At 40.5% G+C, this 23,609-nt stretch overlaps 1 long non-coding RNA gene across 2 annotated transcripts; it reads right to left on the reverse strand.

The window, feature by feature from the left end:
* Positions 1 to 3,398: 3,398 nt before the first annotated feature.
* LOC309822346 lies at positions 3,399 to 23,363 on the reverse strand. Of its 2 annotated transcripts, none has more exons than XR_014296721.1 (3): positions 23,231 to 23,363; positions 5,821 to 5,940; positions 3,399 to 5,223 (listed from the first exon to the last, which is right to left on the reverse strand). It is a non-coding gene; the product is annotated as an uncharacterized lncRNA (long non-coding RNA). The 2 variants fall into 2 exon arrangements; XR_014296722.1 differs by having other exon boundaries at positions 5,821 to 5,944; positions 23,231 to 23,353.
* Between the last annotated feature and the right edge of the window lie 246 nt (positions 23,364 to 23,609).

The raw sequence follows: 23,609 nt of genomic DNA on the forward strand, positions 1-23,609 counted from the left end.
TTTATATATTGTAAAGCTTTTTACAAAGAAAGTTCTATTATCATTCGGTCCTTAGGCAAATTTTTATGTGCTCAATTTATTCCTTAAACTTATTTTCAGTTATGGAATGGAAAAACCAGGAAAGCATTCAAATTTCCCTCCAAGGTATTTGAGCTCATACCTTGGGACCTGATTCAGCGAAGCGTATCTAAATCAGTTGCCTTATGTTCTTGGGCTACCAACCAAGAATATAGTCAAATAATGGTGACCAACTTCAAATGCTGCTGTACCAAAAGACTGATCTACTGAGGGCTGTGCAGGAAGGGAAGGACAGGACTGCAAACATAATTTACCTATGGATGAGCCATAAAATACAACATTACCTAAGATAAAGTGCCCCCCTCACTCCCCCCCAAATATAAGCCAGTCCTAGTCATTTGTTCAGAAGAAAAGAAAAGAACAATGAACATTTACTAACACCATTGTCATTGTCTCAGGGGAGGATGCTAACTTTGAATGCCTACATTGTATCAGGCTGGAAGAGGTCCTCACAGGAGCCCTGAGGTTTCATTATTATTACCTTCATGTTACAGGTAGGAAGGGACTGGAGTTTAGAATGATTATGCAACTCGTCCCAAATCACTCACCTAGTAAATGGCAGAGTGAGAATTGGAGGTAGATCTGTTTGAAGTGAATACATTAGACTTCTTTGAACTTATTGGGGTACTTACTGAGGGAAAAATACCCCAGCTGAATGGCTCTTCTATTGTCTACATTCCAAAGTAAAATTAATGTTCCTAAAAGAAAGAGGAAGGAAGTTATAGAATTTCGATAAAGGGACATCTGAAAACCCATTTAAGGCATCCTGTCCCCCTGCCTGATGGGTGGATCCTTCTACAGCAGCTGGTCTAGGTCACAGTGACAGGGAAGGTTATAAGGTTTTTACATACACAGAGCAAAATGTGGGAGACTGTAGCATCCAACAATTCCAGCCCGATTGGATCTCCTCACTTAGGTCAGAGAGCCCATCCCTAACTCCTCTCTCGTGAAACGCATCATGTCTGACCTGCATCTTCTCCCCACTCCTTTCAACTGCTTCCCAAAGGGTGAGAGATGTGAATCCCTTCCTCATGGCTCTCTTGTGGGTGATTGCTCCACCCACCATTGTCCCTTTAGGCCTAGCTTTTCTGAATTTCTTCCAACATCTGCTGGTGACATAAAAATCTGCCAAAGCAGTGGGCGGTTTCCCCAGCTTCCTCTTACAACCCTCCGAAGGATTCACAAATGTGAAAAACGTTGTGATATGACAGCCTGCATGTTTTTTGTTTGTTTGTTTGTTTGTTTTGCAGTACGCAGGCCTCTCACTGTTGTGGCCTCTGCCATTGCGGAGCACAGGCTCCAGACACGCAGGCTCAGTGGCCATGGCTCACGGGCCCAGCCGCTCCACGGCATGTGGGATCTTCCCGGACCAGGGCACGAACCCGTGTTCCCTGCATCGGCAGGTGGACTCTCAACCATTGCGTCACCAGGGAAGCCCCAGCCTGCATGTTTTGACCTGTGTAGAATTTAGCAACTGTTGCTTATAAGGAAAATATTTATAGCCTCATTTTTTTTAATGCAAAAAAGAAAACAAATTACAAATATTTTGTTGATTTTTTAAATCAAGTAAATGGAAATGTGCTCTCCTCATAAAAAAACATTTTAAATATGATAATCCTCTCTCTTCCTCTCAGAACTGTATTTAGTTTATGTCCTTAAGTATGCATATTTATCTGTATGAACTCCCAGAAAAAAATATACTTTGATCTTTTGTGTTTTAAAAAATAAATGAAGTACATTCATGATAGAAAAAAATATGCCGCAATTAAAATGAAAGATGTAGACATCTAGGTAGTGATATATAAAGGTCTCTAAGACTTGTAGTTCAGGAATAAAAACCAAGCTGCAGAACAATACATGCCATATTTGCTGCCTTAGTATTTCTAAGTGTGGGTTTCTAGACCTAAATCAGAGCGGCACTCTGACTGTTGAAACCACTGTGGCTTTCAAATTGTAAAGTCTCAACCAACACCTCATAGTAATAGATATCCCAATAGACGACGATCCACAGATCGATGGCAAATAAAGACTCCTACTCTTTTCCTCACTTTTGTAATCCTGGCCAAGGCACTCTATTTATTTGTCTCCCTAAAATTTAACATTTATTTCTCGACATCTCTGGGAGATATACAGAACAAAAAGAAGTGGTCCCTAATCTATTGGAGTTACAATCTATTCGGGGTAGAGAAAATACCACATAAAAATTTAAACAATGCAAACTAGTGTGTGGTTCATTGCCAGCTTTGATACAGCTGCTTGAAACTGAGGAGAGTTATTAGTTAGATCCGTTAGACAATAACTAGCTTGTCTAGGTATTAGAAAATTGTAATCTGTCTTCACTTTGTTCTTGCAAAATTGCATACCCACCAAGCTTTACGTAGCTTAGACAAGGTACCACAAGACTCACTTCACCACCCCCTATAAATAGTACCTCTGGCATACGAGCCTTAAGGTGTGTGCCCAAGTTGTTTTTCAGGAACAAGGAGTCACCTCTCATCCAGTTCAAAGCTGTTGAGACCACCCTCACCTGGGCCTGCTCAAGTGTCTGATAGGTGACCTTTTGACATCAGAGGGCCAAAAACTCCACCCTCAGAACATACTAATGCCACAATTTTCTGAACATGTGTCCCATGAAGAAACACGAAGCTCATTTTTACCTGCGCAGAACGACAGTTACTTCACCTTTTTCCTACCTCCAATCACCTTCCCCCAAGTCTCAGACCACCCTGTTTCTTTATCCCTTAAATATCCCAAGCCCCTCGCCTTTGAGGAGGCAGATTTGAAACTTGTTCTTCTCTCTTCTTGCTTGACTGCTTCACGAAGAAACCTTTTCTTTGACGCAAACCTTGGTGTCTCAGCGTTTGACTTGGTGCCCATCGGGCAAATAAACCTGATTCGGTAACATAATGAATTGAGAAAGCGGGGGCTGTCTGTAGACTAGACTAGACTAGAGGTGATTCCTATAATCCAGAAATAGATAAGAATCGTTAGGGGTTGATGAATGATCTGGGTAGCCCATCTACCCGGTAATTCAACAAGGTCTTAATTGGCGTCGTACACCGTGTCAAGAACCAGTATTCTCTATGTGTTGTGCAACATTTCACCTGGCCTGACTAATGAAAACTAAGTGCATTTGGAATGGAAATGACATATATGTAGATGAGGTGTTTGATGAGCTCTTTTGCAACCCTGATCTATGTAAACAAACACAAATAAAGGAAGAAAAACATCACTCAGTTAGCCTATCCAGGAGCAAGGTTTGAAAATGAAGATCCTTTTACCACTGACCTTTCTGGTTTTTATTAGTTCTCCAGGTTGGACAATAGAGAGGCACTACTACATAGGCATTAGAGAAACTACTTGGAATTATGCTCCTACTGGTAAATATATGCTCATTGTAATGCCTATTTCAGAAGATCAGTAAGTAATACCTTCACACTGAAAAAGCAGCTATCAGAAGCAAACGTTGATAATTATTATTCACTGATAAAATGCTGCTAAAGAATTTTCCATGATTGACCGTTTCAGGGCACATTTGCTATTAGAACCGCTTCCTTTGAATTTTTAGTATAAGCATGACATGGAAGACAGCTATTAATATAAATCAGAAATTGCTCCTTCCTGGGATTATTGCCACTCTTGCCCTCATGATGCATACTTCAGGGATTATCTCTAATTCTGTATTTATCATCGATTTTGTTTGAGTGGTGCTTAAGATGTAAAACAACGCTTTTCCTTCTCATTGGAGTCTATGGCAGAGATTGTAAAATTGCAGGTCTCTTCTTGATTTCTCTGTTCAGATCATTGGGACAAGGGAATCTAGAGGTTATGAGTCGGGTTCTGATTTACTCTGCTTGTGCGCCAAATTGCCCCCAATTCTACCAACAAATCCACGAATCATTGAAATGTGTAAACAGTCTTAACTTGTAGGAATTGATCTGATGCTTGAGAGCTAAAATAACCTCAGTGTAGGGTTAGAAACCTTTCGTGGTTCAGTACAAAGAATTTGGTAAGTCATTTAAACCGAAATACCATGTATATTACTTGCTACATTTGCATTTGTTCTCTTCACCCAGAACTTCCAAACTTCTCCTTGCCTACTACCCTGTTTTTGACTCCTTCTAGATTTTCACCAGTATCTGGGTTTGCTCTATAAAATTAGGCTGTAACGCTTCTTACTTCTAGTTTCAGTAGATTTAACACTGTTTTCTTTCAAGTCAAACATTGTTCAAGTTCTTGTTTGTTTGTTTGTTTACAGAGAGTTTCAGCCCCAAACATATCTGAAACAAAGCCAAGATAGGATAGGACCTGTTTATAAAAAGGCTTTGTATTTTGAGTACATGGATGATACCTTTCAAACGATCATTGAAAAACCATCCTGGTTGGGATTTTTAGGTCCAATCATGAAAGCAGAGACTGGAGACGTCATTTGTGTACATGTGAAAAATTTTGCTTCAAGAAACTATAGTTTCCATCCTCACGGAATCAACTGCACTAAAGAAAACGAAGGTAAGTGGGTCCCCTTTCCTTAGATTCCTGAGCTTTTGCTTGTGAAGAGCATGAGACCAAAACCTCAGGAAAAGCAAGGTAATCGTGAACTAGGAGTAGTTTGGGGTGAATGTAGACTTTTACTTCAGGTGTCTTTAATTTTTATATCCCAGATTGTTCTGTAATTTCTCATTTGAAATGAGTGGACCCTCCCCCCTGCACCCAGTGCAATTTCTGGAAAAGAAAACACACTTTTCTCGTATGTAAATAAATAACTAATTGGGGGATGGATAGGAGACACTCATGAGCTAAATGTTAGGTTGGCAGAAATATTGTTCCGCCTTCATCTCATTTCCATTTCCTAGCGAATGAGGATTAGCTTCTTGGAAAACACCACTGTCAGGTGAAGTCACTATTTTCCAGACAGTAAGTATCTTCTCCCCTAAACATTCACACTCACAGCTGCCTGATGGTGTTGGAAAAAGGAAGGGAAGAGAAAGCTACCAAATAGGGTTTTGTGTTCAACATGGAGCAAGGTCATCTCAAAAGATGATAAATGATAGGTTGGTCACGCTTCAAAGTCTTCTGTTGAATGAAGGAATGTTACCTATAATTATCAGATTCCAGCTTCCGGAGGTGGAGATCTGAAGCCAGATTCTAGGAGAGGAAGGAAAAAAAGAGAGCAAGACGCCAGCTTCAGACTAAGGTAGTAGCTCAGTGTAATATCAGCTATGCAGAAGGCCACTTCCCGATGCTTGTGGGCAGCTTGTAGATGACATGGAAGCTCTTGAGGCCCTGGGTCCCAAAGTCTGATTTGCAGCATAGAAAATACGGAGGGCAACTCAGGATCCTAGCTCTCTGTAGCCAAGATCTAGCACATAGTAGGTGCACAGTAAATATTTGTGGAATCTATCAATAAAGGTGATGCTAGTCTGTTAATATGCTGCCTGACTCATTCCAATTTAGTCTGGAAACTGGCCAAGCTGGCCATTCAGGTAGAAACCAAGTAAGGGGGATCTAGGGAGACAGGAGGCGGGAGAAAGGAAGGCGGAGATGCACACTTTATTCTAAAAATACAAATTAACATCCATTCGTGACTTAATGGAGAAAGCGTGGGTCACATGCAAAACAGTGTCGTCCGGTGGTTACTGTGACAACACTGCAGGTTGTTTTCTAGGTGCTCTCTATCCTGATAACACTACAGGCCCACAAAAGGAAGATGACCGGCTAGAACCAGGGGCAGGGTATACTTACCGGTGGTTTGCAGAAGAAACTCAGGGGCCTTGTCCCAATGACAGTAACTGCATGACACGGAGGTACCACTCCCATGTAGAAACTCTAAAAGATGTGGCTTCAGGACTTCTTGGACCAATTCTGACTTGTAAAAGAGGTTACATTGTAAAAATCTCATTGTAGCAATAGAGCCAACCGGGATACGTGGGGTCTCCCTCGCTCGTCCAGTGGAATTTTGCTATCAAATGACCTCTCTTTGCCTGGCTTGACCTTGATTCTCCAGTCAAGAAAGTAACGTTGCCACTGGAACTCTGAGCTCTAGATGGCAATCTTGAGTCCAATGCCTCCATTCAAGTCCAGGAGTGCAGGTTGGACACTAGATGGTAGTCAAACCCAGTAATCGTCACCTTAGTCACCTTCACACAAAACTCTGTCACCCTTCTACAGAGAAGTGTTGAAACCACAGCATGGGAGGAAACAGGGAGATGAGAGGCTGTCTGCCTGTTCCTTGCATGCTCAGTTCCTTAGGTTTCTGTCTGTGGAGGTGCAAGATTTTCCTTTTACATTTTGAGTGGAATCAGTTAGAATCACCAGTTTATTTCATAGCAAAAAGAATTTCTGCAAAGAGGAAGTTTTGCTGTTTTGTTTCAGGAACACTGGATAGAGACATGGAAAAAAATATCCACGAGTCTTACGTTCTGATGTTTTCTATAACTGGAAAACCGTAGCTGGTATATGAATGACAATATTAATATATATACTGAATCTGGCCAAGTTAATACTAGAGTTTCTAGCTTCTGGGAGAGAAATCTCATGTGCTGTAAGATTATAAAGAACTTTCTCATTCATTATATCCTATAATTCTAACTTCTATGATTCTATTTCCCTATGTTTGAGTTGGTTTAAATGAGTTTTTATTTCCCAGTTTTTTACCCCAGGTATGCTGGTTGATAGGCAAGTCATCTAGTAAATTCTCTCGGTTTCCAAAGTCTCATAGCAAGTAAAGTTAAACAGATGCATTTGTTTCTAACATCTGATATTGATCAAAATTAGGTGATGACAGCAGAGCAAAGATGTAATTTTAAGGTAATAAAATATTATAGAAGAACAAAGACATAACTGACCAGATATCTTATGGAAATGTGTTTCTATGTAGAACCTTTCAGAAAAGATGCTCCTGTTATCTCAGTCACCTTTGTCCTTGTTTTCTTCTTCCATGGACTTAGCTTCTTTCTATTCTTTTCCCCTTTTCACTGTTTCCCACTTTTTAGCTTACTTTTCCTCCTCTTGCCTCTAAATTTGTGTGCTCCTCAGCTTTAATCAGAAACAATGCTTATGGCCTCTTTTTTGGGAAAACAAATCAAGTCCTGTCGTAGATTATGCATGAGAACAATGATGATACTGCCAGGCTTATGTGATGAGAAAATGCATAGAATGTATACCATGTGGCCTTGATCTAACATGCCTGATAGGTTAATTTACATCTGTTTTCAGCAATAAATGGATACATGTAGGGGAATCTGCCCAATCTCACCATGTGTGCAGAGGACAGGGTCAAGTGGTATTTTATCGGCATGGGAGGTGTGTTGGACACACACTCCATCTTTACCCATGGACAAACTCTGATCTCTCGGAATCACAGAAAAGACACCGTTACTGTCTTCCCTGCCTCAATGCAAGATGCCTTCTTAGTGGCCAAGGGTGCTGGAGAGTGGATGCTGGGCTGTCAGATACATGGTAGGGATTTATTCCTTTTACATAATACAGGGTCAGGGGACTCCCAGGGTTACGACCCATTACAAATGCATCATCTTTCAAATGGGGGAAACTGCCATTGGGGAGGTTATAAGATGGCCTTTTGGAAAGTCAGTGACACAGTTAGGACTAGAACCCACGTCTCTGGCACCTTTAACTTTATGGTAATAAACACTTTTAGGTATATAGGGATTATTTTTGTTGTTGTTTTTATAAAAAAGAAGTTTATATTCATTAGCTGGTAAACCTTACAAGAAAACCCTGAGTGTCAGACAGAGCATGTATTATTACACCTTTTTAAAATTATTTTTTATTTATTTATTTTATTTTTTTTGCGGTACGCGGGCCTCTCACTGCCGTGGCCTCTCCCGCTGCGGAGCACAGGCTCCGGACGTGCAGGCTCAGTGGCCGTGGCTCAGGGGCCCAGCCGCTCTGCGGCATGTGGGATCTTCCTGGACTGGGGCACGAACCCGTGTCCCCTGCATCAGCAGGCAGACTCTCAACCACTGTGCCACCAGGGAAGCCCAGAGATCTGTATCTTTAAACAACCACCAGGGAAGCCCACACCTTTTTTTTAAATTGAGAAAACAAGTTCCAAGAGGTTAAAACACTTACCCAAAACCCTATGAGAGCCAGGAATTATGTAGGACAAAGTAATTCTAATCCAGTACCCAGTAAACCTACTTATTTTAGTTTATTTCCCTGTTCAATCACACTTCACATTTAATGATAGGAAGGCCTGTTATGAAGTTATTGATCTTCTCTATTCTTAAATATGACTAAATTCTACATATAATCATGTAAATGTTTTGTTTTATTTCTCAATCAGTAAACATGATTGTTACTAGAACTGAAGAATTTTTTTCTTTTTTTTTTTTTGTACAAAAATGGGGTTTACTGGGCTTCCCTGGTGGCGCAGTGGTTGAGAGTCCGCCTGCCGATGCAGGGGACACGGGTACATGCCCCGGTCCGGGAAGATCCCACATGCCGCGGAGGGGCTGGGCCCGTGAGCCATGGCTGCTGAGCCTGCGCGTCCGGAGCCTGTGCTCCGCAACGGGAGAGGCCACAACGGTGAGAGGCCCGCGTACCACAAAAAAAAAAAAAAAAAAAAAAAATGGGGTTTACTTCTCTGAGAAAAACCTTTCTTTTTTCTAAGTCCCATACGTTGGTTAGCATCATACTTCAATTAATTATTTAAACAACTAAACAACAAGTATTTATTGGGATTTCCTAAGTGCTGTGTCCCTCCCAGAGTTGTGAGAAAAAGGAGACCCACACACAGCTATAATAACTCGACAGAGTTTAATGATAAAAAGGTTCTCACTTAGAAAGGAATATTGTTTTAACATACGTTTTAAAGGTTAAAAGGTACACTCAGCCCCACTCCTCCTATTTACCTCGTTTACAGATCTTGCCTTTAAATCAGGTCTTTCCTCCTCAACTCTGCAGAAAAATATAGGGTCAGCCTAGGCTCAGTTGCGAAAGCTTCTGAAAGTTGTTTGGCTGATGGACCCCATAGCCTTCCCCTGTGTTTCTTCTCTTCCTGTGACCTACAGTTTTGGGTGTTTTTGTTTGTTTGGTTTTGGTTTTTTGTTTTGTTTTGTTTTTAGGAATTACAAGAATACATGAATAGACTTGTTGGAAAGAAAGGAAGAAAAGAAAGAGGAAGGAGCCAGGACAGGGGGCAGCGAAGGAGGGAGGGAGAATTTGGTGGCGGCAGCAGACAGAAAGAGTGAAAGTCTAATATGGTATCTGGGAGCCACCTCATAGGACCTCCAGAGAGTTGAGAATTAAAAAAGCCAGCTGATAAACTTGTGGTAGCTTCAAATTGGCCAAGGGGGAGTATTTACACTACCAAAATTATCAAAAAAAGAAAAAGAAGAATCAGATTTTGTGTTCACCTTTAGAGAAATGGTTTAAGAATAGACCGTTAGTCTAACCCTACCCCACTACCACCCCAGTTCCCTCTCCAGAGAATAATCCCTGTAAGCAAGTTTGCGTGAATACCTGTAAACCTGTTTACCATGCGTTTTCATACAATATATATGAACATGTAGAAATAAAAAATGCACAGCTGTTGTTTTGTGTTTTGTTCTACATAAGTAGATCACACTGCATATAAGTTTTATGTAATTATATAACTTTAAAAAATAGGCTATTCTTTTTATATAATAGGTTTTTCTTTATTCTGCTGCTTGCTTTCTTCACTCATCCATATGTCTTGAAATCTTTTCCATGATATTCCCTATACCTCTAACTTACTCTTTTAAGCAGTTGTATAGTTTTCCATATTTGAGACATAGCCTAATTTATTTAACCATTTGCCTACTGATAGATATTTAAATAGCTCTCACCTTCTTGGTTCACTAACTGTTATAGCTAACCCCTTTTTATGTCTATCTTTTTATGTATGTGCAAATATGTGTCTTGCTTAACTATGAAGAAGTGAAATTTTTTAATGGAAGCGTTTTTAATTTTAACAAATGCTGCCTAATTGCCTTCCAAAACGTCTGTGTTAATTTACTCTCCCATCAATGTCACTCTAAAATCAAAACACAGGACTGATGCCCTCATGGAAATGTACCTGCCTTGATTTTCTTCCTGCCTGCCAACTAGTTAATCTAATAAACCAACTAACTCATTAGTAATTAATGGTAACAATTTCAGACCCATAAGGGAAAATACTTTTGGCTAAACAGACTCTCGAATTCCTCTTGGTAGGCAGGTGCCGTAGTCATGTAGGAGCTGTTCCAATGCTTGTTATTATTCTCCACTAATATATGTTCCTCTAACATTCATCTTGGCCTCCTGAGTTTTATACTTGCTTCATACATTTCAGGTTTTTACACAGATTCCATAAAGAAAATACCTCAAATTTCTCAAAGGAAGGGGAAGTTGCAATGTTGTTGGCTACAATTTTTAAAATACATATGGACTAAGAAAAATGTTTTAATATTTTCATAACATTCTCTACTTGGGTTTACTGTTTTTCAGAGGGTATGCAGACCTTCTTCAATGTAAGGAGTTGCCAAAATCCTTCGACAGATGTTATTGGGACACAAGTTTTACGTTATTATATTGCTGCTGATGAAATTTTTTGGAACTCTGCTCCATCTGGTAGAGATTTCTTCACTGGAAATAATTTAGCAGCAGCTGGAAGGTAATGATTCAGCAATTAAAATATTTATAGTTAAATAAAGATAATTGGACTTTTTCATAACCTAACTACTCCTGAAAAGATTTAGGTATCTATAATAAAAAGATACCGATAACATAAAGGTAGGAAAATAATTATAACAATTATTGGAAAATATTCAGCCTAAGGATCATTGCTACACAAAGTTTTTCTCTAAAAGCCTTGGAAGCAACTGCCAAGAAAAACATACTGCTTATCTTTTTCTTAGAGCTAAATTTTAAAAGGGATTTATTTTATAATTATGAGATATTTAACAGTACAGTGGATGGTGTTATCAGCTGTGTTGTTAACTATCTCATAATTATAAAATAATTTTTGTACAATAGCAAGAGCAATTTTACAAAAATTCAAAAATATTCCTCATGTGTAATTGGTACTTTCCTGCTAAGATCTGAGGGTATAATTAATAATTTCTTATGACATCCTTAAATAATTTTATATAAATATTTTTTACTCAATAACACCTAAGGATATATTACCAACTTTAATAACCAAAAACTAAGACTAAAATACATTACTGTGACATTGGCATTTAAAAGCGCACAAAAAGTTTTTCTGATGGCCCATCTGCTAAATATATTTACCAGTTTGAAGATTACAGGCATTTTCATTCTTTTGGTCTATTGAATGAAAGTTTTATGTCAGAAAATATCAAGTTCTATAACCACCAAAAAATAATGTTTCCCGTAGTACTTTTTTTCTAATTTACTCGCAGAAAATTTAAGAAAACTAAGAATGTTATATCAGGCGAATATTTTCTCTTCTTACATTTTAAGCTCATCAGTAAATTCAATCTATGTAGTGGAAATTTTGTATTAATTGTGAAAAGGCTATCTAGGCGTAGAGCAAAAATTAGATTCAACTCTCATTTTATATTGACTAAAATAAGTATGAATTAATAGATTCTTTTGGCTTGCATGATTCTCCTGACTATGAAATTTGATGATGTCTCAGCATTGCAAGCCATCACTCCTTACTAGGGAACACTTTTTCTCAGGGGACTCCATTTTGTGTTATTATAATAGAATTAAAAAGTCAAGAATGACATCTCTCATCTCAATACTATAGCATCTCAGCACAGTTGTTTTAAAAGCAATGTTGGTTACTACCTAGCTTAAAAAAAAATCAGACAAGTGTTTTTAAAATTTTATTCCAAAAGAAGATGTGTAGATAAACTAGTAGGTAGTATACAGACAGACACTTGTATACACATGTATAGACAAAAGACTGAAAAAATATCCATGGAAAATGTTGACAGTGGTTATATAGAGATGGTGGGATTATGAAGATTTTAACTTTCTTTGTCATATTTTTCTTTATTTTCCAAATTTTCTACAATGAGTATGCATTGTTTTTATAAATAAATTACAAGTACTTTAAAACAGATGCATGTAGGTTCTTGCTTTCTTTTCACATGATCACTGTAAATTTAAATGTTCTTTGTGTATCTACTTTCTCTGTACAGTGAATCCCGGCTCTATTTTGAACAAGGCCCAAACAGAACTGGAGGAATTTACAAAAAACTAATTTACTTTGAATACACAGATGCTTCCTTCCAAACACAGAAGGCAAAAGCAAATCACCTCGGACTCCTTGGTAAAATTATTTCATAGCTTGTGGGGTTATAAACGCCATTTATACATATTCTGTACCATCAAAAGAATATTCGCCAGTTTACAGTTTTAGAGATTTTATCTCTCATCACTGACTGTAGCCCTGAGAAGATGGATGTTCGTGCTGACGGGGAGAAACTTTTACTTTTCTTGGCTCCTCATCAACCTCTTGGGCTTTGCAACCCCTGGAGGGAGATCTATTCTATCCAGTTCCCAGTGCTTTTGAGTGGGCTCTTATCTTTATTTTGTTTTCTCTAGGATTCTGGCCAAATGTACTAAGATAAATAACCAAATAGGACCCTCTAGATTCCTTTATTATTTATACAAAAAAACACACCCTTTTTAGCAAAGGAAAAACAAGCATAGTGTTTGAGAAGGTAGAATTACCACGGGAGGCAAAGAGTCGCTTTACTTCACTAGCATCTAATGTCCACGAAGTCTCTTCAAGGCTCTGATTTTAGTAATTATAGCACAAGTTTAAGGAGAGTTCTTTCTGCTTAGTTCATCTCTGTTTCAGAATTTTTAGAGCCACAGATTCAACCTGCCTCCAGATAGAAAGAAGTTTTATAACAAATTATATACCTCCAGTTCTTGGCTTGGGTTGAAAGGGAGAGAGAGTAAAATGAACGGTCTTTACTTTGTGAGAGAGATAATTGCCCTGGGTCAATAAAGATGCCTTGCAGCTTCTCCCAATCCTCCACTAGGCTTAAAGGGGAAAAGAATAAAAGGCTTAAATGATGAGGTTGGTCAAGAAAGAAAATAAAGTGTTCCACTTCTAAATTGAGTGTTTTCATAGGCATTAACTGATGCTCATCGAAGTAAGTTTTCTAGAGCTGGAGCTTATACAACTCTAGATGACTTAAAGGCAAAACCATGTGCCATAAACCAGCAAAGGTCCATTTGTTAAAAGTGTTTTCATTTCATTTGGCTGCATGTTAAGGAAAAGAATAAGTCACTGTGTATATACTTAAGGGGACAGATGACTCATCATTTAAAATAAATAACAACTATCCACACATTTTCCTTTTTCTATTTCCTAGGTCCCATAATATTTCTTAGCCCTGGCGAGAAACTCTATGCTGTCTTTAAAAACAATGCCTCAAGGCCGTATTCTATTCATGCTCATGGGGTGAAAACAAACTATTCCACTGTTGCTCCAACACAGCCAGGTAACTGCTTTGGGAGAAAGAAAAGTCCCAAAGATTTCATGCAGGACTGTGAGGCTAATGTTTGCTCTTTTTTTCCTGTTTTTGTTGGTTTGTTGGTTTTGTGGAATACCTACTATATGCCATGCCATATATTTTTTTAATTGAAGTACAGTTGATTTACAATATTATATTAGTTTCAGGTGTACAACATAGTGACTCAAAATTTTTATAGATTATACTCCATTTATAGTTATTATAAAATACTGGCTTTATTCCCTGTACTGTACAATACAATATATCATTATAGCTTATTTATTTTATACATAGTAGTTTGTACCTCTTAATCCCCTGCTCTTATTTTGCCCCTCCCCACTTCTCTCTCCTCACTGGTAACCACTATTTTGTTCTCTATATCCATGAGTTTGTTTCTTTTTTGTTATATTTACTAGTTTGTTTTATTTTTTACATTTCACATATAAGTGATATTATAGTATTTGTCTTTCTCTGTCTGAGTTATTTTACTAAACATAATACCCTCCAGGTCCATCCATGTGGTTGCAAATGGCAAAATTTCATTCTTTGTTATAGTGAGTAGTATTCCATTGTGTGTGTGTGTGTGTGTGTGTGTGTGTGTGTGTGTGTGTGTGTGTATAACATCTTCTTTATCTATTCATCTGTTGAAGGACATTTAGGTTGCTTCCTTATCTTGGCTATTATAAATAATGTTGCTATGAACTTTAGGGTCCATGTATATTTTCAAATTAGTATTTTCACTTTCTTTGGATATATATCCATGAGTGGAATTGCTGGATCATATGGTAGTTCTATTTTTAGCTTTTTGAGGAACCTCCATACTGTTTTCCATAATGGTTGTTCCAATTTACAAACAAAACCTAAAGTTAGGGCTTCCCTGGTGGCACGGTGGTTGAGAGTCCACCTGCCGATGCAGGGGACACGGGTTCGTGCCCCGGTCTGGGAGGATCCCACATGCCGTGGAGTGGCTGGGCCCGTGGGCCATGGCCACTGGGCCTGCGCGTCCGGAGCCTGTGCTCCGCAACGGGAGAGGCCACAACAGTGAGAGGCCCGCGTACTGCAAAAAAAAAAAAAAAAAATGCCTATGATATTCCTAGAACCATGACAAGTGTTGTGTGGAGATGAAAAGAAACCAGAGTTATCTTTCAGGGGCTACATCTACATAAATGATAATATTATAAGGCGTCAAATTAAGTGGACTTTATGGTAACATTTCTATAATGATGATTATAGCTAACCTTTATTAAGTCCTTATGTGCCAGATGCTATGCTTAGTATTTTGCATGGCTTTCTCATTGAACCCATACAACTTTCCTATGAAAGAGGTACTATTTTATCACCATTTTATAGAGAAATGGAGGATTAACAAGGTAAAGAACTTTCCAACAAGCAGGAAGTGTTAAACGTAGGATTTGAACCTCTGGCTCTGACTGCAGAGCCCCTCACTCTTAGCCTCTTCAGAAAGTTGCTTCCCTTAAGAATGATCCTATTTGGGACTTCCCTGGTGGCGCAGTGGTTAAGAATCTGCCTGCTAATGCAGGGGACACAGGTTCAAACCCTGGTCCGGGAAGATCCCACATGCCGCGGAGCAACTAAGTCTGTACACCACAACTACTGAGCCTGTGCTCTAGAGCCCACGAGGCACAGCTACTGAGCCCACGTGCCACAACTACTGAAACCCGCATGCCTAGAGCCTGCTCTCCACAACAAGAGAAGCCACCGCAACGAGAAGCCTGCACACTGCAACGAAGACCCAACACAGACAAATAAATAAATAATTAAATTTATTTAAAAAAAAAGATTTATCCTACTTGTACCACAGAACCTGGTACCATCAGCTGTCAACTCTAGCCACTCACTCCAAACCCATCACAGATGGACTCAAATAGTCTTCCCCTCCCCTTGAGGTTAAACTTAAGTACTCCAGCAATGATGCAGCTGCTGGTCTGTATTCCCTGGAACATCTAGGGACAGCAGAGCAGCCCCCTGGGGTTACTAACTGGGTCTTGGGACAAGCCAGCCAGTCACTTCCTATTCCCTAAGGCTGTGGTTTCCTTCGGTGCCAGGGCTCCAGGTACATATGGTACATTTACTAATACCTTGGACATTGTCAGTTCTTAGTTAAAATTGTTTCATATTGTTCTCCAAATTTTCTGACATCTTAGAAATGTATCTATGTCATGTATATCATTGTCACTTTAGATGCAAAATTAATTTCCCTAAATAGCAATGACTCAAGTGGGAGAAGGCTCAGCCTTCCCCCTACCTTCTAATATCTCCAGGGAGTCTTGAGAGCCTAAGTTTCTTCTAGCCATCTCCAACTCTCATTTCCTGTTTCTGCTCAGTTTTCTGGCTTCTCACCTCCTGTGGCTGGTATCTCCTCATGTCTCTGTGCAGCTCCAAATTGGAACACACCCCCATTTCTTAGGACTCACCTAACCAAGCGCAAAATCAAGGCCATTGTGGGTCATAGACTTCAAGTGAAATTTGGGGGGTAAATAAGAGGGTTTTTATTATTATTATTACACAGTGAAAGCATCACCATTTGTTGTTACCATTTGACATTAAATGCCCTTGTCTTTAATTATCCCTCCGCTATGCATGGCTGAGAACCTCTGGCTCTCCTGCTTTTTATTCTCACCCTCAAGACTTCTTTCTCTGTATTCTTCCTCTCCACATTCTCTTGGCTTCTCTCCTCTCCTCACATTATTCTAGACTCCATCTTGAGCTGCACTCTCCAACACATCCCCCATCCTCCAAATACCTCCCATATTATTATACAGAGAAATTCATCTCCCTCTTACTCTCTTTCTAATCTAACCTAGCCAGGCCCTGGGCTTTATTTATCAAAATCAAAGTAGCCCACAGATGAGATAGAAATTGGCCACTAAAGCCCTCAGCCCTCAGGCCCAACCCCAGAATGCAGAGGTAACTCCACTTCTTCCTGTAACCATGAGTTTTCCTGATAGCTACATCTAGAGAAATGATCATCATCATATCACCAACATCCCTAGTTAGAAATATTTCAGTTAAAACCTTTGGGATTTGTGAAACCGATGTTCTCTGAAATCTAGAGCATTCTGTGTGAGACGCTGACAAGGTACCTAACACCGATACGGACACAGGCATCCTGTTAGAGCGAGATGTTTTCCCTGTGGCCTGTCACTAAAAAGTTCTGGGACTTCCTTCTCCAAACTCTCAGTTGTATTCGGAGGAGAGGTGCAGTGATACCTAATGCATTCTAATCGTCATCTGATGAAGTACATAGAAATGAGGAGTTACAGCAAACAGTAAGGTGTGTAAATGACTGATACCTCTTATAAGCTATTTAATTGTGTTTTGTCTTTTTGTTGAGGATTCGGGAGAGTACCACTGATGTTTATGACCTTCCTCCTGGGATCTATCAAACTGTAAAAATGTATCCAAGAGATGTTGGAATCTGGTTATTTCATTGTCTTATCAGTGTTCACATTGGGGCTGGAATGGGAAGCACTTACACTGTAATCGAGTGAAAAGGTACGCCAAATTAATTAGAAGTGATGCTATTTAAATAAACCCAGTGTTTATATAAGGATATCTGATCCACTGGACATTTGCATGATGTGACACACCACTCATTCATTCAAAGACTACTGTTTTGACAGGACCAAGATAATCTAGCTTTATTTTCTTTACCAAATTTAGGTAACTATATCTGATCTGATAAAAGATACTTTAGAATTAAATGTAATTTCTAGATTCCTACAATATATGCATGAGGATTTGAACAGATAATTCATAGAAGATGAAGTACAAATGACTATTGAACCTATAAAGATATCTAAACTTGCTCATAATCAAATCACTTAAAATTGCATTTAAACAACAGTAAGATACTTTTTGAATGAGAAAGCCATCAATTTGGCAAAGTTTTTTTTTTTTTTTTCCAGTGATAGTATCAATAACAGTGAGGTGAGAGGGTGCAATGCACATACTTTGGTGGAACTATATACTGTTTCCACAGCTCTGGAAAGAAACTAAATAACGATTCTAATAATTTTATTTTCACATTCAAGTGACATTTTATTTCCTCTCATTCCCATCTCCCCTTTCTCCAATAAATTTTATTAGCAACTTCAGTATGAAAATAGTGTCTTTGTTACTGAGATTTTCATCAGTTCCTTAGTTACTTAGACTGTTCATGAAGTCATTTTTATCCTTTTTTGACAGAATGATTCTAATATTTTGACTCAGTAATTTTTTTTTTTTTTTTCCTGTACGCGGGCCTCTCACTGCTGTGGCCTCTCCCATTGCAGAGCACAGGCTCCGGACACACAGGCTCAGCGGCCATGGCTCACAGGCCCAGCCAGTCCGCGGCATGTGGGATCTTCCCGGACTGGGGCACGAACCCGCGTCCCCTGCATTGGCAGGCGGACTCTCAACCACTGTGCCACCAGGGAAGCCCTTGTGGTTTTTTTAATAGTGATATCTTGTAGGCAAAATAATAACCCCCAGAAAGATGTCCACAGCCTAATCCCTGGAACCTGTGAGTATATTATCTTAGATGGCAATGGTGAATTAAGGTTGCAGATGGAATTAAAGCAAGCTAATCAACTAACCTTGAGATAAGGAGATTTTCCAAGATTATCATGGTGGGTCCTTAATAGTAGAAGAGGAGGCAAAAGAGGTCAGAGTGATGCAATGTAAGAAAGACTCAACCTGCCATTGTTGGCTTTGAAGATGGGAGGGGGCCATTAACCAAGGATTGTGGGCAGCCTCTAGAAACTGGAACAGGCAGCAAATAGCTTCTCCCCTAGAACTTCCTAAAAGAAACAGTCCCACTGACACCTTGATTTTAGCCCAGTGACACACATGTCAGATTTCTGGCATACAGAACTGTAAGATAATAAATTTATGTTGTTTTAAGCCACTAAGTCTGTGGCCATTTGTGACAGCAGCAATAAAAAACTAATGCATCTATCTAATTGGTTGCTGTGAGAATTAAAGGAGAGAAAATTTATAAGGCTTTTACACAGTGCTGGCATACAGTAACCATCTAATAATTATGAATGACTATTATTATAGTTAACATTCATTTGTTCTTTCTATATTTATTAAGCTATGTGTCAAGCACTATGCTAAGTGCTTCGGATTCAATAGAAAACAAGGCATAGTTATTTGTCCCAAGGAGGCCCAGTCTGAGGAGAGAGTCACATAAATAGTTAATTCTGAAATGAAACATGTATTAATTATGTTTTTAATTTTCAATATTTGATGGTGCTTTGACATCTTTGGGGGACCGTACTAGCTGGGGAGAGACTGCCACTCCCAGAGCTAGTTAATTCCTAGAGATTATAAACGACTTGTTGGTGAGCCAGACTTTTATACACAAACCTGCCAATCCCAAGTCCATATTGCCAACAGCCTCCTTTATCTAGATTTCATACACCAAGCCAATGCTTCCCTTGCCCTAAATCAACCTGAGACAAGTACCAGACAAATACAGTCCCTATGCCTCTAGAACCTGCTGGAATTGTTCAAAGTAGCCAATCCTAAACCGTCCCTTGTGCCCTGCCTTGCCTTTTTCATAGAAACCGCAATGAATGCTGTGGCCTCCTATGCTTTCCCCTGGTTCCTGCTTCTGAACAATTTTGGTGCCTCTTCGTGTGGCCGTGTGACACGTCTGCCTCTCATTTCTAGGGGAACTAACTGTGAGTCACAATGAACTTTTCTTTCAGTGGTGTTGGCCTCTTCGTGTCATCACTCAGTCACCTTTTATAAATTAAGACCAGGGCACAAATCAAAGTGCTAAGTTCTGCACTGAGTATATTAGCCCGGCATGGAATAGAAGCAAGAGGGAATCCGTCTGGAAAGACAAGGGAGGAAGACATTTCGAGAAAGTCACCAAGTGATGTTCTTGTAATCAAACCTTGTGAATGCTATTCTTTAATCTTTTGCAAAACTAATTCTAGTATTGTGGTTCTTTTTCATTGTTAATAACTCATATGCTTTGATTTCTACATCATTCAAGGGAAGCGAAAGAACAGGAATGAAGGAGTAATTGAAATCCTTATGCCATTAAAAAAAAATCCCCTTTCAATACCACTGTAGACATCAATACCATCAAGGCTTTTGCTAGATTAGAGTTTTGGCTTTCTCTCTTCCTCTGCCTTTGACTCCTTTACCTGACAGAAGGTGATGAGCAGGACCTTGACCCACTAATGGGCAGCCAAAGGGCATGGGCGATCAAAGACCTACCTGCACGCTCATTCCCAGCACAGTCCTGAACTGATCAATAGTGGAGAAGGGGCTCAGCCAACTCGCACTGCACTAGGTCAGGTCAGGGACTCATTATCAAAGTTCTGTACGTGACCACAATCACTGATGAAATTCCAGAGTTACACAACTTCCTGTGAAAAAGATAGCTCCGTGGTGGTCTGACTGGTCACGGCCAGAACGACCTGCTCTTTTATAGTCAATGTCTCCTGCTGTCACAAAGTGAAGCACTGTTCTGGGTGGTTCCTTTCTGATGTCATGGAGTAGAGGTTTAGAGCCAGTTCTCATGGGTCAACAAGAAACAAATTAGAGAGTATAAGCAGGAATATTGGAGGTAATGAGAGACTGCATATTGCCAGAGAGAAATAAAGCTGGAGCAATATTCTGAAAAGAAGACTGCTTCCTTGTTTTTATTCATTACCAGTCATTTAGAATCTCGATTGCTAAATGCAGAGACGACCCACCCAGTCCAGAAATCTTTAAGCCGACAAGAAAAGAAACTGTGGAAAATGGTTAAAACTTGTGATATGTGGGACTTCCCTGGCTGTCCAGTGGTTAGAACTCCACGCTTTCACTGCCGAGAGCCCGGGGTCAATCCCTGATCAGGGAACTGAGATCCCAAAAGCTGTGTGGTGCAGCCGAAAAAAAAAAAAGTAACCAAAAAAACTTGTGACATGTAACTTTACTTGGGTTACTAAACAGTTAACTCGGGCATATAGTAATTATGTATAACAAGCTACAAATTTATACCCTGGGGTTCTGAGGTGAAAACCTTCTGATAGACACAGCTAAGAGGAAGGGTGTTTGGTCTGGTCTAGATTCCTCTCTTCTCTTTCCCAAAATACTTTAAGTAAGCTGAGCCTCTCCCGGTGGCTGGATCCACCTTCTTGTCTCACCCCAGTCTATGCTGAGGGCAGAAATTCTCAAATGCAGCATTATTCTAAGTTCACTTTTAAATATCAACTCTGGAATCACTGTAAGGAGGTTCTTAGTGTTCACTCTGTCCACGACTAGCTGCTTATTAACCTTCAGTGACGTGTCCCTCTTATTGACAGAGTCCTGAGGCTCACAGCCCTCTCCCCACTTCCTGCCACAGAGCAGCTACGTACTTTTTCATGGGAAGGTCAACTGTCTCAAAACAGGACAGAAATATGACTTCATGACTCTTCCTGTATTACACCATAAAATGTTTACTTGCACTGGTCAGGGATGTTACTGTTTATCCATTTCATTTCACCACAAATGTGAGTGTTATAAGTATATATTCTGGAGCCATCAGCTCAGTAACTATCTGAGCATTTGTGTGTGGGGGTTAGAATTTTCTGGAAAATGTGACTTCGGGGATTGTTGCTGTGCTCTGGTCACTGTCCTTCCATCCCACAGGGCTGAGTTTGAACATGGAGTAGAAAATGAGTAAGAAGAAAATGCCTGGAGGGATCCCTGGTGGTGCAGGGGTTAAGAATCTGCCTGCCAATGCAGGGGACAGGGGTTCGAGCCTTGGTCTGGGAAGATGCCACATGCTGGGGAGCAACTAAGCCCGTGCGCCACAACTACTGAGCCTGCGCTCTAGAGCCTGCGTGCCACAACTACTAAAGCCCGCACACCTAGAACCCATGCTCCGCAACAAGAGAAGCCACTGAGATGAGAAGCCTGCGCACCACAACGAAGAGTAGCCCCTGCTCGCTGCAGCTAGAGAAAGCCCATGCGCAGCAACGAAGACCCAACACAGCCAAAAATAAAAATAAATTAAATAAATAAATTTTAAAAAACATAAAAGAAAATGCCTGGAAACTTGCTGGCTGTTGGATGACAGAGGGAATGAAAAGTGTCCACGTGACTCAGAAGTTACCTTGAGACCAAAAAAGGAGGCAGACAGCTCCATATAACCAATGAATCCATTTATTACAGGATAATTTACTTGCTGAATAGGATTAGGTGGACAAGAATCCAGAGGCATCTGCAGCAGCTGCTCTCTGCACCGCCGAGGGGCCGTTGGGACAATTTTATAGTTAACTTATGGTATGGGGGTAGATGCTTGGAAACAGGAAGCACATTCCTAAGTCAAGATTTATGAATTAGTAACTAGTTTCATGGTTTGCCAGGAATATGTCAGTGAAGGTCTTCATTACTGGAGGCTAACAGAGCACAGAGGCCACCTGGACCTAACGGTCATTAACCAATATCTATTTACTACCAAGCCCTTGTTGAAAGAGAAGCGATTTCCCATGTACTACAGTCCTGAGTAGGGTCAGTGGAAGGACAGGAGGAACTGGATGAGCCCAAGATGGCATCAGTTACGACAACAGCCGTACACTCCACCCCCAACAACTTGATGGCTCCACAATCTTATCTGTCATTCTTCCCTGTAGACCCTAGGGCCAGACATCCAGGGTGGCTTGCATTCCAAACCCATAGCAACAAGGTGAGCAGCAGCAAGAACAAAGGATTCCCACTAAACATAAAAGAATACTAAGAACTACGCTTCCCCATTTACCTAGGAGAGAAGTAAGTCAGAGGTAGAAGCATCAGCAAAGGAAACCATTTGATTACTGACTGTTTTCACACAGGACAGTAAATCAGTTACGTTGGATTCCTATGCAGGCATATATGTACAGCATTCCTGTCCAATGAAGGTACAAGTTTTGGTAGCCTTCCAGAAGCCCCAGGTTAAGCTGTGCAGGTTTCTGGCACAGAACATGGGGCCCCAGTCTGAGGTCTGCTGAGGTCCAAAGCCACAGCAGCCCTCACAACTTTCCATTGCATAGCCTTGGGGCCAGTTGTCCCTCCCGACAGCTTTGAGAAAAATGCATATGTCTAGACCCCTGCCTGATAAACTCTGACAGACACCAAAGTTTGAAAGTCATTGCTTTAGCTTCACTCCGATTAAAGAAAATACACTTGCCAAAATGACTGCATTCTCTTTTCAGTATAGGATAGGACTGGCTTAAGATGGCAGAGTAGAAGGTTGTGCGCGCACTCCCTCTTGCAAGAGCACCAGAATCACGATTAACTGCTGAACAATCATTGTCAGGAAGACACTGGAACTCACCAAAAAAGATACCCCACATCAAAGACAAAGGAGAAGCCACAATGAGACGTCAGGAGGGTGTAATCACAATAAAATCAAATCCCATAACTGCTGTCTTCAGGTGGGAGACTCACAAACTGGAGAACAATTATACCACAGAAGTCCACCCATTGGAGTGAAGAGTCTGAGCCCCCCCATCAGGCTTTCCAACCTGGGGGTCCAATGATGGGAGGAGGAATTCCCAGAGAATCAGACTTTGAAAGTTAGTGGGATTTGATTGCAGGACGTTGACAGGACAGGGGGAAACAGAGACTCCACTCTTGGAGGGCACACACAAAGAACTGTGCACATCAGGACCCGGGGGAAGGAGCAGTGACCCCATAGAAGACTGAACCAGACCTACCTGCAAGTGTTGGAGAGTCTCCTGCAGAGGTGGGGGTTGGCTGTGTCTCACTAAGGGGACCAGGACACTGGCAGCAGAAGTTTTGGGAAGTACTCCTTGGCGTGAGCCCTCCCAGAGTCTGCCATTAGCCCCAGGAAAGAGCCTGTAGGCTTCAGTGCTGGGTTGCCTCAGGCCAAACAACCAACAGGGAAGGAACTCAGCCCCACCCATTAGCAGACAAGCAGATTAAAGTTTTACTGGGCTCAATAACCCACAAGACCACATCAACACCCAGCTCTACACACCACAAGTCCCTTCCATCAGGAAGCTTGCACAAGCCTCTTAGATAGCCTCATCCACCAGAGGGCAGACAGCAGAACCAAGAGCTACAATCCTGCAG

The sequence above is a fragment of the Grampus griseus genome, assembly GCF_964374135.1.
Source record: "Grampus griseus genome assembly, chromosome: 5".
NCBI lineage: Eukaryota > Metazoa > Chordata > Mammalia > Artiodactyla > Delphinidae > Grampus > Grampus griseus.